The following is a 12,497-nucleotide window of genomic DNA, read 5'->3' as shown; positions in this document are numbered from 1 at the left end:
ATGGACTGCTAACAGCAGAGAGCAGGATTTGGCTTGCCATGTTCTAGTTCTCCCAGTTCCTTTTTCACTAAGACAAGCTGGTCTTATCCCTTTTCTCTTTTCCCTTAATCTAAAAGGTTGGTTTATTACAGGAGGGGAGAAAAAAACCCCAATACCCTAGGTAGATTCGACTAAGGCAAATTAGAATGGTAATGAGGCGGAAAGGAGCTGGGAAATGATTATTGATCTCAGTATGACTAGGGCTGGAGGAGCTGGGCAGGAAAGACACCTTGCCTGTTTTCTTCTGTTTCAAAGGTTGCAGTGGAAAAAAAGCAATGCAAATGTAGTTTCTTAGCCTGGGTCATAAATTTTTTATTGAATTCTTTTTAATCAACTGTCCTATCCAAATTTGAGCCCTCATGGAGATGAGGTTGTTGGCTCTCAATTTGTTTTATTAGTTAAGCAGATTTCTTTATAAGATAAAATGATATAGTAGATGAAAAGTGAAATAGAGTGGTTATCAGGAAAGCTAAATTTTAATAACAGTGCCAATACTTGCCTGTGTGACCTTGAATAAGTCACTCAACTAAGCCTCAGTTAAGCTTTTGGAGCCCATTTGCTCATCTGTAAGGAGGTTTGACCAAGTAATCCTGTGTAACCACCAGCCCTACAATACTGTATTTCTAAAATGAGAAATCTCAGAGTTTGGATAAACAGCAAGCAAAGCTACCCCATGGGCAAGATTTTTGGTAAGGAACTTAAGCATTAACCAAAGGAAAGGAAAACAAAACTGAAACCACTCAAGAAAACAATACGAATAGCCAGTAAACATGTGAAAAGATGCTGATCTCACTAGTAGTTAGAGAAATGCAAATTAAAGCAATGAGATGTAAATTTGTACTCTTGAATTTGGCAAAATTAAAGAGATTATAATCGACTCCTCTCACTCACACCCTACTTGTAATCTCACAGTAAATATTGGCACTACCTTCAAAGTAGCCACAATCTAAACACTTCTCTTCACCTCACTCACTGTTACTGCCCTGGCCCAAGCCGCTATTAGTCATCTCTCAACCAGATTATTGCAACAGACTCCTGACTCCTTCCCTGCTGTCCCCACCCCTTACCCCATAGTTTATTCTTAACATAGCCAGAGTGAGGCTGTGGACACCTAAGGCAGATCCTGTCACTCTTGTGCTCAAAACTTTGATGTCACTCTTCACCAAGTTAAAGCCAAAGTCCTTTCAGTTGGCTACAAATTCCAACCCAGTCTGACCCCCCTTTCCACTTGGTCATCTTATTGTGGAGAAGATCCAAAATCAGACCAGTGAGAAACGAAGCAGCACCCGGAGAGTTGGAGAACTCAGGTTTATTACGCTGGCAGTCCCTGAGGAGCTAGCGCTCTGAAGATCTGGGCCAAGGGTTCAGTTGCAACATTCTTTTAGAGACCCTTTTAGGCATGGCCTGATTGGGTAATTTGAACTCAGGCTGCTACAAAGTGGTGGGAGTTGGTATGGTTGCAGGTAGTTACATTGCCTTACAAGGGCAGGCGTTGCTATGGCCTACCAGCAGTTACAAAGCGAGGGAGTTGCTAGGGGGTACAAACAATTACAGTTACATTTGTTGCTTAGAACAAGCAAAGGGAAAGTGAGTCTTTAGTCAGTTTTGAGTACAGCCCAGCCCATGCAGCAAGCATATTTACAGAAGCAGAATAGAGAGCTGGTTAGCCTTTTGAATGAAAATTCCTCATCAATCCCCCCTTTTGATGCCCATTTAAATTCTTATCGGGCATAATCCTTTTGATCTCCCTCTTGATCTCCTTGGGCCAAGGGCTGGTAATTCCACAGCATAAGGATCTTTGCTGCAGTCTTTCTACTATAGCCTCTGTGAGGGAGGTAATCAACCCAACAACAAGAGGCAACAGACAAGGCAGAAGAAGACGGCCCCGAGGAGGAGGAGTACTATCCCAATTAAGATTTTAAAGCCTCGGAAGGTAGAGAACCATCCCCCCAAAAGGCTATTGGGGTTCCATCCGTGCCATACTTGCACGGGCACATGTGCCAGTTTTGTCATTATTCCAACAAGATTCTCAGCTGCCTGGCCCTGGTCATCTGTAGGCAACAGTTGGTGCGACTGAATTTTCCATACACGCCTCCTGCTGCTGCTAAAAGATAGTCTAATGCTAACCGGTTTTGGTAGATGGCATTCCTTATCTGAGTCTTGATGTGCAAAGAGGGTCAGGGCTCTCCCAGTCTCGTTAGTAATGATTTCTAAGACCACCTGCAGTCAGATAATCCCGTTTAACATGTAAATGGGGGTACAGTATCCCCAAGATCCATCTTCTGCCCAAGTGGCAGGTCCATAGTATTAGATTATTCGCTCTGGGAGCCATTCATCGTCCTTCCAGTCCCCTATTTGGAGCTCTCTTTTTACCCATTGTAAGGATAGTGGTACTGGATAACCAAGCAGTTCCCCTGTCTTCAGAGGTAAGAGGAAAAAGGAAGGCTTTATCATGCCAATTATACCGCTCCCTTCCCAATTACTGGGGAGGTGAATGTGGCCTTGTTTCCACAAATCCAGTAAAGCTCACGTGGGGCTATCAAGTCTTGGACCGTGTCTGGGTCCTGCCAGGCTCTAGTCAGCTCTGGGAATCTGGCCAACCAATTTCTTTCTGTCCTGTTTCCCCACCACACGCTTTGTTTGGAGGTGGCATTATAATATCGTTGGCCTAGGCAAATTAAGTTTCCGATTGACTCTGTGAGATTTCTTACACCTCTAACCAGGCAGTATTATAGTAGCCAGGCCTTATAATAGTATGTTGTAAAATCCATTGACCATCATCAGAGATGCGTGGGACCGTTATATTTGGTATTGCCTTGGTGGTAACTAATTCTGTAGCTTTCCACAACCACCTATCCCCCATTAGAGTTCCCTCACATAGCAGGAAGTGGCATTCAGTGAGTGAGCTATTCCTTCAGCCATTTTGAGAAATAAGTTTTTAGTTGATTGTGGGGGTGGGGGGGCCGTGAGGGGTTCGTTACTTCCTTGTAGAAGAACTTATAAGCCTAAAAGGCTCAAGCTGGATGGTCTAGTACTTGACCTTTGATACGAATTTGAACATAGGGATTTAGCCCTGTCCCGTCAATGCCAAGTGTTAATACTTGTCCAGACCTCCAACGGGGGTTCAGGGGGTTGGTTGTGATTAGTTCTAATGGATTGCACTCATGTGTGGTGCAATTTGATAGAGTTCCCCCTCTTTTTTTAAATACACCTCTTATTGGTGGTGTCTTTTTCCCAAGTAACCCATAGGACACATGACCAATAGGCACAGCTTCTTTTACATGCAAAGCTGTGAGGATATATACACTTTTCTTCTGTCCTGTAGCTTTTTTTTCCCAGCTGAGAGATCCGCAGGATCTCCCTTCCACCCATTGGCCCTGACTCACAGCAGCACAAGCATCAAACTTTAGGGTAATCTGACTGGGGTTTCCTTTTACTCTAGCCTGGGCCAATGCGGGTCCATCTGTCCATCTCCCTCAGTCCCCTAAAGCTACCCTTATTTCAGAAACTATTTCAGTGGGAGGGTCATTTGGGTTATGACATACATAAGGATGGTTATTTCCTGGGTCACATACTGAATATTGAGTCTGGACGTAGATAAAGGTCCCTTTCCAAGTTCCCTGGCATTCACAGTAGCTATAGAAAAGTAAGGTAGTAGAAATTCTTTGACCTTTCTTGGTGACATGGATACATGGTTCACAGTTCTCTGCCCTAATTTCCCTCCCTCACCAGGGTCCAATTATAAGGAGCCCCACGATGAGATTCCTCAGGCTTCTGCCGTGCGTAGAGTGGCCAGCGTACAGGAGTGGGCAGAGCAAGGTCGAAGATCTCAGGTGGATTTCTGCTGCCTCTGGAACGTGACTCGGAGTGGCTGATCAGGAATAGGCTCTGCAATCCAAGTCTCCCAGTTTTCCCAGAGGTGCTGCTCTCTTTACCTGTGTGTGGTGGATCCATGGGGCGATACCTGCAACTTTAATAGCAGTAGCTTGGCTGGAGCAGCTCTTTTTTCCAATCTTTAACTCTTACTTCATCTCCTGACTAAAAAGGGTAGACCCAATTCCCTAAACAGATAGGGTCCCTTTCTAAAGTTTCCTGAGCAATGCGGAGGATGATCTTCCCTAAGGCTTGAAGGTGTTGGGACACCTCTAGGTCAGCCATTAATCGAGGGTCTCTTTTTAACTTCCCTATCCCTGGGGGAGGTCCCCCCGTAAAGGATTTTGAAAGGCGAGTAGCCTGAAGTCCTTGGGGTGCATCGCATTCAGAGTAGAGCCAAAAGCAGCGAATCAATCCCAGGTAACTAGGTTTCCTGACAAAGCTTAGCTAGAGTGGTTTTGACGGTCTGGTTCATGTGTTCAACTTTTCCTGAACTCTGTGGCCTGTAGGCTGTTTGGAGCTTCCATTTGATTCCTAGAGCTTTGGACAGGGCTGAACTATCTTGGACACAAAGGCAGGTCCATTGTCTGGTCCTATAGAAAGAAGTAGCCTGTATCTTGGAACAATTTCCCTTAATAAGGCTTTAGCTACTTCTATGGTCCGTTCAGTGCGTGTAGGAAAAGTTTCAACCCATCTGGAGTAGGTGCAAACTAACACAAGCAAATATCTATGGCCCCTGCAGGGTTTGACCTCAGTAAAGTCCGCTTCTGGGTCTTCAAATAGCATAGCTCCAATTGTTCGCACCCCTGAATTAGACCTTGGTCTTTGGCCAGCATTGTTTCATGCACAAGCCAGACACCTAGCACTGATCTGGGCGCACAGGGTTGGGAGTTTGAGTAGTAGTTTGAGTTAGGTAGTAGCGGCCCAACAGGCTTTCTAAAGAAGTCTTCCCCAGGTGAGTTAATTCATGGTGTTGTTTTACTAGCTGAACTGCCAGCGCAGTGGGAATAAAGAGTCTCTGATCTGGAAGCTCCCACCTCCTTCCTCCTGGTTCCCTCTTCACTTGAAGCCCATTGTTCTTCTGCTTTAGTGTATTTTGGGGATAGAGGAAATTCTGGTGCCGGAAGAACCTTGGAGATTGGCTTAGGACCTGTTGTGGCACTCGGTTGGTGGGCAGTTTCCTTAGCTGCTTGGTCTGCTAGGCAGTTTCCCCTACTGACAGGATCGGTTCTTCTCTGGTGGCCTTGCAGTGAATGACTGCCACTTTAGAAGGCGTCCAAACTGCCTCTAACAGTTGGAGGATTTCTTCTTTGTTCTTGATTTCTTTTCCTCCCACCATCAGTAATCCCCTCTCTTTATAAATGGCCCCATGTATGTGCAAGGTAGGCATACCTTGAGTCGGTGGAGATATTGATTGGCCTGTTTCCCTTCAGCCTGCTGTAGCGCCTGGATGAGTGCCCGTAGTCTGGCCCACTGTGCTGACCAGCCCTGCAGCAGAGCCTCCGCTCTGATTACCTCATCGGTAGTTGTTACCGCGTTACGGCTTTGCACTGTCTTTCATAGATGAAGCTGCTCCCATTGGTGAACAATACTAGCTCTAGGTTCTGAAGAGGAACATCTGTCAGGTCCAGCCTACTTGAGTAAACTTCATCCGTGACCTCATCACAGTTGTGGTCGGGAGGCCCCTCCTCAGTGGGCAGAAACGTGGTGGGGTTTAATGTTCATACAGTTTCGAGGCAGACTCGTGGATTTTCATAAAGCAGTCCCTGATGAGTTATTCTGGCATTGGTCAGCCACTTTTGTCCTTGATTATTCATTAATGCAGTTACAGCATGGGGGACCTTTACATTCATATTTTGTCCCAGCGGAAGCTTGTCCGCTTCTCTGACCAGGATTACCATGGCAGCTAAGGCCTAGAGGCATGGCGGCCATCCCGCAGCCACCGGCTCTAGCCGTTTGGACAGATATGCAATTGGGCATTGCCATGGCCTGAATGTTTGTGTGAGGACCCTCAGTGCAGTGTGATTCTTCTTATGTACGAAGAGGTTAAAGTCCCGTGTCACATCCGGCAGTCCTAATGCTGGGGCGCTAGTTAAGAGTCTCTTTATTCCTCTGAAAGCTTTTTCTTGTCTAGAGCCCCATTCCAGGGAGTCTTTACCAGACCCCGCTGTGGCCTCATACAGTGGCTTGGCAGTCTCAGAGAAACCTGGTATCCAGATACGACAGAATCCGGCAGCCCCTAGGAATTCACAGACCCCTTTCTTGATATTTGGCCAAGGTATTGAGTAGATGGCCAGTTTTCCTTTCGTGTCCAAGTGCCCAATGTCTTTCCGAGATTATGAACCCAAGGTATCTGACCTCCTATTTGCAGATTTGAGCCTTTTTCCATGATACCTTGTAGCCCATGGTAGAGAGTAGGACCAGTAAGGCTCTAGTACTTTGACAACAGTCTCCTTGGGTGGGGCTAGCCAGCGGCAGGTCATCTACATACTGAAGTAATGTGCAGTTCAAAGTCTCTCCAGGGAAGGCAGCAAGATCTGCAGCCAGCGCCTCGCCAAACAGGGTGGGTGAGTTCTTGAAGCCCTGTGGCAGTCGAGTCCAGGTCATTTGTGTTTTCCTCACGGTGTGTGGGTCTTCTTATTCAAAGGCAAACAAAGGCTGACTGGCCAGGGATAACCAGAGACTGAAGAAGGCATCTTTAAGGTCAAGGCATGTAAACCATCTTGCTTGTGCAGGGAACAGACTCAGGAGGGTGTACGGGTTCGAGACCACCAGATGGATAGTGACCACTGCATTGTTGATGGCGCGGAGGTCCTGGACAGGGTGGTACTCATTCCTTCCAGGCTTCTTAACAGGCAAGAGTGGAACGTTCAAAGGTGACTGACACTCAACTAGAATTCCGGCATTGCGCGCCCGCTGGATGTGGTCTCAAATTCCTAGGTATGCTTCCCGTGACACTGGATATTGCCTTTGTGTGACAGGGATGGCCCCTGGTCTCAGGTCTACCATGATGGGTATGTGATTTTTGGCGAGACCTGGGGCCCCCTTTTCTGCCCAGACAGTAGGAAACTCTTCTAGCAGACTGGTTGGATTTGTTTGTTTTTCTCCTAGAGAATAAAGACGCCATTCGTCCTCCCTGGGCACAGTCACAGCCATCATTAGAGCAGGCTGGCTCCTGTGTGAGGCTGATAGGCTTCCCTAGGGTAAAGGTGATTTGTGCTCCAAGCTTTGTTAATAAGTCTCTACCCAAAAGGGGATAGGGCACTCTGGTGGGTACGAGAACTCATGAGTCACTAGGTGGCCCCCTAACTGGCATGAGCAGGCTTTACAGAACAAGCGGACAACTCGGTCCCCCATGGCCCATCAGGCTTAGTTACCACAGAGTATTCAGCCCCAGTGTCCACCATAAAAGTCATTGGTTGGCCCCCTACTTCTATTGCAACCGTAGGCTCCCGGGGGCTTAGGATTGGGGATCTCGGTTGTTCCAGCTCTGAGTGTTCTTCAGCCTGGCCGATGAGCTCTTGGACGGCTGGTTCAGGCTGGTATTTTCCCTTACAAGGTTGATTGAACTTCTTTGGCCTTCCAGGCGTTTTCCTATAATGAGAGCACTCGTTCCTCCAATGGCTGGTCTCTTTCAGTAGACGCATTGGTCGTAGTGAAGTGGGGGTCTCCTTTTGGTTTCTCTCGTCCGTGAAGGAGCAGCAGTCTGTTGTACTGGACCTGGGTTCCCTAATGCAGCTGCCAGTAGGAACATCTTTTGTTTCATCCATTTGTCACCTACCTTTTGGGCCTCCCGGTCGAGGTTTACAAACACCGTGTTTGCGACCTCCAGTAGCTGAGTGGCGTTCATCCCAGCAAAGCCCTCTAATTATGAAGCTTGCGGTGGATGTCAGTGAAGGATTGAGCCACAAATGCTGCATTGACCATGTGCTGGTTGTCTCATGCTTCGGGGTCAAAAGGGGTATATACACCTGGAACGCCTCTCGTAGCCTCTCATAGAACTCTGTGGGCGATCCTCTGGCCTCTGGAGAATCTCTGCCATTTTTGACCTATTTATCAGCTTCCTAGCCCCAACTTTCACCCCTTGCAGTATGGCCTACCAGTACCTGTTGAAAGACTCTCTTCTGTGTGGTACTTTGAAGTCCCATTTGGGCCTGGTGTCAGTTGCAGCCCCTGAGGCCCATGCTGCAGGGTCTAGTACACCATCTGGTGTTTGACCTTGAAGCCATTCTCGCGTTCCTGACAGAATCCAGCATCGTTCTTCAGTGTTGAAGAGAGTTAGGAGGAGTTGATAGAAGTCGTCCCAGGTAGGCTGATGAGTTTGGAAGATGGACTCAAGCAGATCAATCATCGCCTGGGGTTTCTCTGAATAGGGTGGGGTGTGCTGCTAACAATTGTTTGTGCTGAATGGCTGATAGTAGAGGACAGGGCAGTCCAGCTAGAGTGTGCCATCTTCTCCAATCTCAAAAGGACCTCGTGCTTCTCGGAGGGGCATCTGAAGGGCCGTAGATTCCTGAGCTGGTTGCGTGGCTGAGCAAAGGCACCATGGACTCGTGCTTGGTGGTTGCTCAGGCTGTTGGGGCGGCGAAGGCGCTGATGGTGGAGGGCTGGTTGGCCATCGCGGGTAGAGTGGCTAGCTGGTAGAACTGCTGGGATGTACGGCAGTGGGAAAATAGGTTCTTCCTCAGGATCTACTCAGTGGATGATTTTTGCTGGCTCTTCCTTGTCCTTTCCCTGAGTCAGTCGGGCCACAAGTACCTTACTCTGTCCCTGCCTATTCGTGCAGAACTGGACTAAAGGGGGCACTATAGTAATGATTTGCAACCATGAGTCTATGTACAGAAGCTGGTCTGGATGTCCAGGGGTCCTTGTCACTGCCCAGTACACAGCTCTCACAGTGGGGAGGTCTAGGGTCCCTTCCGAGGGCTATCCTATCCCAAAGGCAGGCCATTCAAGCTCACAAAGAGTAAGGCGCTTTCCCGGGGTCAGCTTGACCCCATAATCTTCTGAGAAACCTTTCTTAAAATTTTTCAACATACAATTTAAGACCGTTGACTTAGAGGAACTTCACCCCATATCTGCCTTAAGGAATTCCCTAGTGGAGGAGGAAAATAGACCTTAAAATTTTCAAGAAAATAATTTGACAGAGGGCCCTTATGTCAAAAAGGCCATTTTATCTCTTACCTCGAAGTTCTTGACCATCATGGCGTTCCCTCTGTACCCCCAACTCCTCCCGCAACAGACAACAGTCACGCCACACGGAGGGTTAGGGGACAGGGTCAGGGAAATTTTGGAGGGGTCGTCACTCACTTATCCCGTCTCCGGCCACACCCCTCGGGGTGACATTTCAGGCACCTCTCAGCATTGGTAGGTCAGTATAAACCCCCAACCCGGATCACTAGAGTAGACTCCTCACGGAGATCCAGTGATACCACCTTAAGCCATATGAGATTCACCATGGAACCTTGGATTGGGGCTCATCTCTTGCTTCGTGGCAAGGCCGCATCTCAGTCATTCAGCAATCACTCTCTTTCATGCAACTCCCACCATTCCTTAACCTGTCCTGTGAAGAGTAAACAGTCGCTCCTCTTAACTTGTGGAGGACACTTGGTCAATCTCTGGAGGGTAGTTGGGTCTCCTTTTGCCTAGTGTTAATCAAACACATTCCACCTTGTGACAGTGACACAAAGACAAACAAGGGTGGCTATCCTTTCCAAAGAGGAGACCATTCAAATGCTCATCTGGCCATGTCCAAAAGAGGCTAGGTAATGCTTAGCCGTAGCGGACTCAGCTTTGTGACTTAACGATCAAACACTAGTTCATTGCTGCCCTGGACCGTATGCCATAACCACGGAACCGCAGAATGAGCGCACATGGACTCCATAGCCTTTAGGGGACTTTAAAGGTGCCCAGCCAGGGAGCCAAAAGCTCGTACCTGACCGATCAAGTCGACAAAGCCACTCACTCATTCACTCATTCATACATCAGGTTAAAACATTGCCTTCCCCTTTTTTGGAAGGCCCTAGCCCAAACCTGACATCTCCCTCACTGGGGAGACCCTGATGTCTCCACCCCCGTTTTGGAGATCCCAATGTCTTTTCCCATTGGGAAGACCCTGACCAATGTCTTCTTACTGAAGACTAGGAGGTGATCAAGCTCCTTTTCCATCCAGAGACGGGACCTGACTGCGGGCTGATCCTGGGACCTTACCTTATCCTGTGGTCATTCCTGGTGAGTTGGGCCATCCCTCCTATGAGTCCAGTTGGGGGCTCAGCCGTCCCGGGAGTCGGGGCGCTGGTCCGAAAGAGAACCTGGAATACTCATCAGGTGGCGCTCTTCCTTGTTCGTCTCGGAGCCCCTCCGCCCTAGCTTGGCGGAGCCACCAGTTTGGCAGCTAAAATGGCCAGCATGGTTGGAATCTCGCTGGGGCCTCCAGAAATGTTACAGAAAAGATCCAAAATCAGACTGGCAAGAAACCAAGCAGTATCCGGAGAGTTGGAAAACTCAGATTTATTATGCCGGCGGGCGGTCCCAGAGGAGCTAGTGTTCTGACATCTGGGCCAAGAGCTCTGTTGCAACATTCTTTATAGAGACCCTTTTTGGCACTGCCTGATTGGGTAATTTGAACTCAGGCTGCTACAAAGAGGCAGGAGTTGCTATGGTAGCAGGTAGTTACATTGCATTACAAGGGTGGGAGTTACTATGGGCTACAAAGTGAGTTACAAATTGTTAGAAAGCAGGGGAGTTGCTAGGGGGTACAAACAGTTACACAGTTACATTTGTTGCTTAGAACAAGCAAAGGAAAGGTGAGTCTTTAGTCAATTTTGGGTACAGCCCAGCCCATGCAGCAAGCATATTTACAGAAACAGAACAGAGAGCTGATTAGCCTTTTGAATGAAAATTCCTTATCACTCTGACCAACTCTGTACAAGCTACACTGGCATCTTTGCTGCACCTCTGAGTAGACCAAGTACACACCCACTCCAAGCCTTGGCACTGGACTGTTTGGTTTCCCTTACCTAGAACTTTCCTCAAAATTCACATTCTCGCTTCCTTCAAAGAAAGCTCAAATATCTCCTGGGTAAGGCCTTCCTTGACTACTCTATTCCAAATCTCAATCTCACTGGCATTCCTAATTTTCTTTACCATGGTCTATTTTTTTAAAGCGTTTATGACAAAACTCTACATAATTTACTAAGGAAATAATGCTTTTTTAAAAAAACATAAATGAAAAATAATTGTTAATTGTTTTACTCACTAGACTGTGAGTGCCACAAGGCGTGCCCTGGTTTCCAGAACAGTGCCTGGCACATAGTAGTTGCTCAATATGTTTTTGTTGAATGAATGAATATCCAGTATTGGGATGTGTGAAAATGGGCACTTACTACTGTGAGAATGTAAATTGATAAAGCTATTATATTATCAGTGTTTAGCCAAATTTTGGCCCAGCAATTGTACTTCTAGATATCCCGTAAACAGGGACACAATGATATGTGTAAAAAGATGTTTATTACAGTGTTGTTCATAATAGTGGAGAACTGGATACAACCCAAATGTTAATCAGTAGGGAAAGAGCTCATTGAGTTATGGTCCATACATACTGTAATATTAATAACTATGCAGCCCTTTACAAGAATGCAGTGACATGAAAAGGGCTCAGGATATATTGGTTATTGAAAGACAAGAAACTGTAAAACTATATGTATGGTGTAAAAACTACTATGTAAAACTATTGTATATATATAACACACTAATGTAAAAACTAAATAAGACTGTTATCTGTATATGTACATATATGTTTGTAAATACACAGAGGAAAAGATACATCCACATATAATAGTGGGGAAGAGAGAGTGGGAGGGATTTTTTATCCTATGCTTTTCTGTTGTCTGATTTTTTTATAAGAACATATTTATGTGTTACTTATATAAATTTTTTAAATTATACACAGCAAATCCTATAAAGAATCATGCAGTAATAAAACAAATGGAGGAAATTTTATCTTTCTTCAAATTCTCTGGAAGTTTTCTATTGTAAATAAGATCTGGTACTGTATTAAATGATACAGAAAGTAGCCGGTTCAGCAGCTACTGCAAAGGCTCAGGTTGTGGTTTCTGGGTTGACTTCTCCAGGGGCTGGCTACGGAATGTGTGATTATACCTATCCAGGCAACAGGATCAGTCTCCATCATGTCTTTGCGTGTCCTAAGCTCAGGTAGCTTGCTGTGTCTAGAAACCCTGTTTTACCTCCACCATGAATATACCAACTGTGGGCTCTGGTTGCTAGGGCAATAAATGGTCAACCTTAAGGCTGAACCAGTTTGTGATGGCCACAGTCCCCTGAGAAGAATCACTATTATAGGGACGTGGCTAGGCAGATAGCATTGAAGTCCATATGGCCCTAGGATTTATTATTTCTGTTAGCTCTGTGGTAAGGGCAAGAGAGAGGAGAGGTAAAATCAGTTTTCAGCACACTGGTGGGTGTTTGTACATATGTACATTTCCTGGGTGCACTGTGTGTTCCCTTTTGTTAGGTGGTAACTGTCTGACCCCAAAGTGAGATTAGGCCTGCGTGTGTGCCCAGTC

Source organism: Pteropus medius, unplaced genomic scaffold, assembly GCF_902729225.1.
Source record: "Pteropus medius unplaced genomic scaffold, Ma_sr-lr_union100, whole genome shotgun sequence".
NCBI classification, from domain to species: Eukaryota; Metazoa; Chordata; class Mammalia; order Chiroptera; family Pteropodidae; genus Pteropus; species Pteropus medius.
The sequence above is the reverse complement of the archived record's forward strand: the minus strand, read 5'-3'. Positions refer to the sequence as shown.